Source organism: Diceros bicornis, chromosome 6, assembly GCF_020826845.1.
Source record: "Diceros bicornis minor isolate mBicDic1 chromosome 6, mDicBic1.mat.cur, whole genome shotgun sequence".
Lineage (NCBI taxonomy): Eukaryota > Metazoa > Chordata > Mammalia > Perissodactyla > Rhinocerotidae > Diceros > Diceros bicornis.
In genome coordinates, this window is record NC_080745.1 from 34,274,567 (window position 1) to 34,282,082 (window position 7,516).

A 7,516-nucleotide genomic window follows, 5' to 3' on the forward strand; every position below is an offset into this window, starting at 1 on the left:
GTAACAGGTAGTTTTGATGTAGAACTTTTATCAAAGAGCAACAGTGGTAGAGAGCAAATAATTTTTGATGGAGCTAAAAGAATTTTTCAAGATTCAGGGTTCCCTCTCACCAAATTGTAAGGGGGTAAATGTTGGAGGATTTGCTACCGTGTCTATAATCAAATCTCTCTTCATGTTACCACTTGCAATTCATTCTGCACTGCAATAGAGTTAAATTGCACCTAACATTGCTCCAGTTGGTTTTTGAGGCACTGACTTCACCCTCAATTCATCTAAGAGGAGGAGGGGAAGAAATCTCTCACCACAATTATTACACAAGATCTGTGTGGTTATATGAGGAACTTTGTTATGGAGAAAATTTTGATTTTTTTTGGAGGGGGCACAATGAGTTTACCCCCAAATCAACTCGATACCCACGGTAGAGACGTGATAATTGTTACTTATAATGGTTATTTTGTAAGTGAGCTCCAGGGTTTACTAAATTGGACATTGGTGAGAATCCAGCTTCATAATGACACAAAGCTTGGTTCAGGTTGCTCTTGCACTGTGCTCTTTTCTGGAGCAAAAGGGAACCTGACGGCACCAGAAGTGTAGGCCAGAAGTGTAGTGAGTTAAGGAGCTTTTCTCAGACTCTACCTCGATGCTGACAGGAAGCATGGATATCAAAGCCCAAGGATGCTATTGGTGAGAAAAGGGCTGCTGTTAGGGTTTTTCTTTTTAAATTTTTTATTAATAGCTGTATTTTGTTAATAAAATGCTCTTTTTGGGGGGAGGGTTAAGGAAGATTAGCCCTGAGCTAACATCTGTTGCCAATCCTCTTTTTGCTGAAGAAGATTGGTCCTGGGCTAACATCCGTGCCCATCTTCCTCTACTTTATATGTGGGACGCCTGCCACAGCATGGCTTGCTAAGCGGTGCGTAGGTCTGTGCCCAGGATCCTAACCTGCAAACCCAGGCTGCTGAAGTGGAGCACGTGAACTTAACCACTACACCACTGGGCCAGCCCCAATAAAATGTTCTTTTAAAGAAAGATAAAATAAGATCACTTTGTGAAAAATCATCAAGCTTTATGCTTTTTTCAATGTATATGTTATACTTCAATTTAAATGTTTGTTTAAAAAATAAATTTCCTCGGGGCCAGCCCGGTGGCGCAAGTGGTTAAGTGCGCGCTCTCCGCTGCGGCGGCCCGGGGTTCGCTGGTTCGGATCCTGGGCGTGCACAGACGCACTGCTTGTCAAGCCATGCTGTGGCAGTGTCCCATATAAAGTAGAGGAAAGTGGGCACGGATGTTAGCTCAGGGCCAATCTTCCTCAGAAAAAAGAGGAGGATTGGCATCAGATGTTAGCTCAGGGCTGATCTTCCTCACAAAAAAAATAAAATAAAATAAAAAATAAATTCCCTCATCTGGAGGTTACTACTTCCTATGCATTTAAGCACATGTAATATCATTAAGTAGTTTTTCACAAATAATAACAGCTAATATTGGTGGAATGCTCACGTATGTCATTTATTTGTGTATTAACTCATTAGATCTTTTTTTTTCTTGTGAGGAAGATCAGCCCTGAGCTAACATCCATGCTAATCCTCCTCTTTTTGCTGAGGAAGACCGGCTCTGAGCTAACATCTATTGCCAATCCTCCTCCTTTTTTTCTTCCCCAAAGCCCCAGTAGATAGTTGTATGTCATAGTTGCACATCCTTCTAGTTGCTAGATGTGTGGGACGCAGCCTCAGCATGGCCGGAGAAGCAGTGCGTCGGTGCGCACCCGGAACCCGAACCCGGGCTGCCAGTCGCGGAGCGCGCACACTCAACTGCTAAGCCACGGGGCCAGCCCGACTCATTAAATCTTTATAACAGCTCACTTAAGTTGGTATTATCATTATCCTCATTTTAGAAACTGAGGCTTAACAAGGATAAGATATTTGCCCGAGGTCATACAGCTTGTACCAGTGGTTCTTAAAATGTGGTCTCAGGACCCCTGGGAACCCCTGAGAATGTTGGCAGGGGGTGCAGGGAGTGAGGTCCACACTATTTTCATAAAAATACTAAGGTAGTATTTACCTTTTTCACTCTAATTCTCTTGTGAGTGTACAGTGGAGTTTTCCAGAGGCTACATGACATAGTGACATCATTACTCTGATGGTTAATGGAATAATATGCTTGTGTATTTTTGTGTTTTCTGAAATTTTATATATTGGTAGGTTTAGGTTATAAATATGTGTTTTTAGAGATTAACTCAGTTTGATCTCAGTACTTCTACTGTGTTCTTACTAGCTGTTTTCAGTTATACCTGCTGCTGTTATGGGCTGAATTGTGTCCTCTGAGAATTTGTATGTTGAAGCCCTTAACCCCTTAGTACCTCAGAATGTAACTGAATTTGGAGATGGGGCCTTTAAAGGGGTGATTAAGTTAAGGTGAGGCTGAGGCAGTTAGGATGGGCCCTACTCCAATCTGAGTAGTGTCCTTATAAGAAGAGGGAATTCGGACACACAAACATTGGTCCCCTGGCCCCCAAGATCAGCCCCCTAGGTCTGTCTCCAAAAAAGTTTGGTGATGACATCACCAAGTAACTGGTGATTGGAAGGGTCTGAGGATTATAATGAAACTGACCATTCAGAACAGACAGGCCCAGACTGAGGTAGTTCCAGATCATCACAGCCCTCAAGGAACCAGCAGGAGACAGAAAGAAGCAGAAAAATATTAAGCACAATGGAAATACCACTTTTGATGAGATTGTCAACATTGCCTGACAGGTGCAGCGCCAATCTTTAGCTATGGAGCTCTCTGGAACCATTAAAGGGATCCTGGGGACTGTCCAGTCTTTGGGTTGCAATGCTGTTGGCTGCCACCCTCATGACATCATAGATGACTTCAACAGTGGTGTGGCGGAGTGCCCGGCTAGTTAAGAACGACAAAGGAGGGCCGGCCCCATGGCTTAGCAGTTGAGTGCGCGCGCTCCGCTACTGGCAGCCCGGGTTCGGATTCCGGGCGCGCACCGACGCACCGCTTCTCCAGCCATGCTGAGGCCGCGTCCCGCATCCAGCAACTAGAAGGATGTGCAACTATGACATACAACTATCTACTGGGGCTTCGGGGAAAAAAAAAAGAGGAGGATTGGCAATAGATGTTAGCTCAGAGCCGGTCTTCCTCAGCAAAAAGAGGAGGATTAGCATGGATGTTAGCTCAGGGCTGATCTTCCTCACAAAAAAAAAAAAAAAAGAATGACAAAGGAGGGGCTAGCCCGATGGCATAGTGGTTAAGTTCTTGCACTCAGCTTTGGGGGCTCAGGGTTTGCGTGTTCGGATCCCGGGCATGGACCTAGGCATTGCTTATCAAGCCATGCTGTGGCAGGTGTCGCACTGTCTTGACATGAGTACGGCCATGTTTGGCCGTTCCATTGACCTATAGCCACCAGCACACAAAGAAATATAAAGCTGCTTTCTGTGGTGGGAACTGGCCCTTCTCCCACGGAGAGAGTTGCAAGTTGTAACATTTCAAGGCTTTTTGGGCATCGTAGCTTGAGACGGACTGGCCATCTGTGCTGGGCTGGGACAATAGCCAGGGAGAACAATGCACGTGCACAACTGCTGGGCTGGGACAATAGCCAGGGGGCTCAGTGCACGTACACCACTGATAACCATTTGTGCATGGGAACACTAAACGCTTGCTCTGCAAACTCTGTAACTGCTTACTCTGGAAATTACTGATGCTATATCAACTGCTGGAAACTGAGGCCTGGTGATAGTCTCACCTGTGGAAGGGACGCCTTGCCCAGGACCTGTGATGATGGGATTCCCGCCCAGCCTTGTCAATTGAATGGACTCTCCCCAGCAGTGGGGCGTGGGTGTTATGAGTAACCGATCTGCTGTGTTCTCTTTTCGGTCAACCTGGTGTTTCTCTTTCCGGTTGATTTGTGTCATTTCCCTTCAGTTGATTTGGTGTTTCCCTTTCCGATCGATCTGATGTTTTTCCCTCTTATTATATGACCTATTCGAATCTGCTGCTATCTCAGTCGATCTGGTGTTTCTCTTTCTGATCGATCTGGTGTTTTTCCCTCTTATTATTTCACCTATCCAGATCTGTTTGCAGACTATCGCCTTTACTCTCCTCTATATAATCAAATATACCTTCAGTCCATTTGTTTGGAGTGGAAAGTTTCTTTCACATCTCCGAACGAATCCCCTGAACCTCTCAAAACACCCACATATAAAGTAGAGGAAGATGGGCACGATGTTAGCCCAGGGCCAATCTTCCTCAGCAAAAAGAGGAGGATTGGCAACAGATGTTAGCTCAGAGCTAATCTTCCTCATCAAGAAAAAAAAAAGAATGACAAAGGAAAGTATTTCAATAAAGTATCATTTGACAACCAAAAAAAAAAAATCAGACATGTACATGCACAGAGGAAAGACCATGTATGACACAGCAAGAAGGCAGCCATCTGCAAGATGAGACGAGAGACCTCAGGAGAAACTAAATCTCCTTAATCTTGGACTTCTAGCTCCAGAACTTTGAGAAAATGAATTTCTGTTGTTAAGTCACCCAGTCTGTGGTATTTTGTTATGGCAGCCCTAGCAAACTAATAGACTTGCTATAATGCAGAAGCTCATCTACCTGTCTGCTTTTGAGCCATACATTTAAAATATTTGCAAAAATGTACAACAATGCCACTCTTACTAATTTTTGGGGGGGAAATATAGTTGTTTTTCATAAAATATATTATTTTGTTAATATGTAATGGACTCAGTATTGTTATTTTTTTTCTTTTATTTTTGTGAGGAAGATTGGCCCTGAGCTAACATCTGTGGCAGTCTTCCTCTATTTTGTATGTGGGACACCGCCACAGCATGGCTTGATGGTGGTGTGTAGGTCTGCACCAGGGATCCGAACCTGTGAACCCTGAGCCGCTGAAGCAGAGCGTGTGAACCCAACCACTACACCACTGGGCTGGCCCCACAGTATTGTTATTTTTAAGGTAAACATTTTTTTAATTCTTAGGTTTTTTAGGAAGATATTTTTTTAGAGGAGTTTTAGATTCACAGCAAAATTGAGAGGCAGGCTTAGTTTTATTTTCAAGTACTGTAAATTATATCTATATATCTCTCATAAACAAAGGTTCTTTGGGGTCCTCAATAATTTTTGAGTGTCCAGGACTACTGAGACCTGAAAGTTTGAGAACTGCTGCACTTCTTCCAAATGAGGTCATATTATACATGATCTTCTATAATGAGCTTTTCTTGCCTAGCAATATGTAGTGGATCACTAGTTGTCAAGATACAGATCATTATTTTTAATGTCTGCACAATAGTCCATTGTGTGTATGATAACTAGTTGGTCCCTGACTAATGGATATTGAGTTGGTGTCCAGGTTTGGCTATTATAAACAATTCTGGATTGTGAATTTGTCTTTTGATGCTTGTGAGTTCATCTAGAAATAAGATTAAATGGTTTTAAAGACGTGATTAAATTTAAGTTTCTTATTTGGAAACTAAGGTTTCTTCCTCCATTTTGTATTGCTAAATATTAAATACAAACAGAAAAACACATAAAACATATGTGCCGTTTTAACAAATACACCCAACGGTTTGGGGGCCCATTGGTTTGAAAAGGCTGACCTGCTAGTCTCTCAAAATTTAAGAAAACCTGTTCTTCTTTGTAAACTATAATTATTGTCCCTTTTCTACAACTCTTATCCCCTCCTCTGGAAATCTGGATTCTCTCTCTAAATGGCTTTACTGTTGGCTTCACTAACAGGCCTGGACTGTTGTCAATTTGCTTTCAGCACAGGGCTAATATGGACCCAGCTTGAAGGTGCCGCAGAAGGCAAGTCCTACTGGGGGAGCTGCCCAGGAGTGTGGGAAACATTTTGACTTTCAAAGATCTGGAAACAGCTGTTGTTTAATTGATGGGCATCTTGTCAGGGCCTTTCCAAACTCTTTATTGGGCAACTTTAGTAATTCGAGAAGACCAGGGACTTCATAAGAGTACTGGAATTGAAGAGCTATGATATTTAGGATTTATTTACCTCCTCAATGCCTTGGAGACATGTAATTAGCTATGCTAAAAGACTAGGATTGAGGTGGTGGAATAAGATGGCAAATTTTAGTAGATGGGACTACGGGACTTCATAGCCTTCTCTTCCCAACCTGAGGGAAGAAGAACTAGCTTTTTTTTAAATGCCCACTATGCCCAGGCACTTAGTATGTTATTTTGCATGAATTTCACAGCAATCTTCTGAGATAGGTGGTATTATCATTAATTTATAGATAGAAAATAGATTAGGTAATTTGCCCAAGAACCCAGCTAGTAAGTGGGATTCTACCCCCAGTCCACATGACAACAAACTGTGCTCGTGCACTATACAGTGCTGCTATTCAAGCCGGCAAGCATATAAACCCGTGCCTTATTTACTGCAAGACGAAGACATCAATGGCCAGGGCCTAATTACAGCGACACCTCTAAATCCAACTGCAAAGGAAAAAGAAATCACGGAAAGGGAGCTATTGTTTTCTGTGTTCCCAAGGGGACCCCAGCCCAAGCCATTGAAGCATTCAGAATTCCCAGGCAGGGCCGGCCTGGTGGCTTGGCGGTTAGGTGCGCGCGCTCCGCTGCTGGCGGCCCGGGTTCGGATCCCGGGGGCGCAGCGACACACCGCTTCTCAGGCCATGCTGAGGCGGCGTCCCACATACAGCAACTAGAAGGATGTGCAGCTACGACATACAACTATCTACTGGGGCTTTGGGGGGAAAATAAAGAAATAAATAAAATCTTTAAAAAAAAAAAGAATTCCCAGGCAGGCCAGACTCAGCGTTAACTACAAACCTTACAACCTGTGTTTTTTCCTACCGATTAAGATCATGTTTTTCATTGCCTTTGATTTTTTTTTTTTTTTTTTTAGATCAGAGCAACCAAGTCTTTTTTATAAAAACACGATCTAGGGCTTGGGTCCTAAAAGTTCAGTATGTTTTGTCCTGTCAGATTATCTGTTTCCTCTTCAATTTATTTGTAATGTAAACCTCACCCCATTTCTGCTCTGATCTTGTGACTGTGCCCAGCCTCCAGCCTTCCCAGCTGGTATGTCAACACATTTTTAAAGGCAATGATAAGGGTCATGATTGAACAAAAACTAAACACCTCAAACAAAACCAGCTTCCCGCCCCTTCCCCCCCTTCCCCAGCGACTTATTAAAATCAACTTGAAGTAAAACCATGAGCAAATGTGCCTTTTCCAAATTGGCAGCCTCAAGGCAGATGAAATGGTCGGACATTTGCCTTTTAGGGTTGCCCTAGGAGGAGCTAACAAAAGGGGTGGCAGCCCAACAGATGCTTGGGGAGGGGGACATCTGCCTCTGTTGCACCAGCCATTCAGTGCTCAGGCCTTGCCTTGAAAAGAGCATGTGGGGCTGGGGAGCAATAGTTCTGAGGCAGGCAGTTGTATGGCTTTTGTCTTAACGAAGCCACCCATCACTGTAGAGCCATAACTCTCAGGAAGCCAGCTGTCAGGGCTGTGGCGCAGGCCCTCT